This window comes from Cavia porcellus, unplaced genomic scaffold (assembly GCF_034190915.1).
Source record: "Cavia porcellus strain 051 isolate PalLab524CR breed Dunkin Hartley unplaced genomic scaffold, mCavPor4.1 scaffold_25, whole genome shotgun sequence".
Lineage (NCBI taxonomy): Eukaryota > Metazoa > Chordata > Mammalia > Rodentia > Caviidae > Cavia > Cavia porcellus.
In genome coordinates this window covers 29,560,480-29,560,893 of record NW_026947508.1, presented here as the reverse complement: position 1 = coordinate 29,560,893, position 414 = coordinate 29,560,480, and positions in this window count along the sequence as shown.

Below are 414 nucleotides of genomic sequence, written 5' to 3'. Positions count from 1 at the left end.
CGGGGCTTCGGAGAAGAGCGGGGCCAGCAGCGTTTGGGTTTCGTTTTACTTAGCCTATACCAAAAACTCTGAGGCTTGGCTTCACATGCCTCTTCCTGGGTCAAACGGTGGTGGCCCTGGTACTCTTGGAAGCGAGGAAATCAGAGATTCGAATCTCTGTGTCTAGGTCTACTTGGCACGTTGGACGGAGTGAACAGATCACTGATGAACCTCAGTTTTTTCACCTCTAAATTAGGAGTCATTTTCCAACTTCTCAGAGGAAGGTTGTGAACGATTACCCAAGGAAGGCATTCTATATTCCAAGGTTTTAAAAGTATCTTTTAAAATGTACTAGTACCACCGGGCATGGTGGTGCACTCCTGTAATCCCAGCACTGGGAGGATGAGGCAGGAGGGTTGCCACAAATTCGAGAGC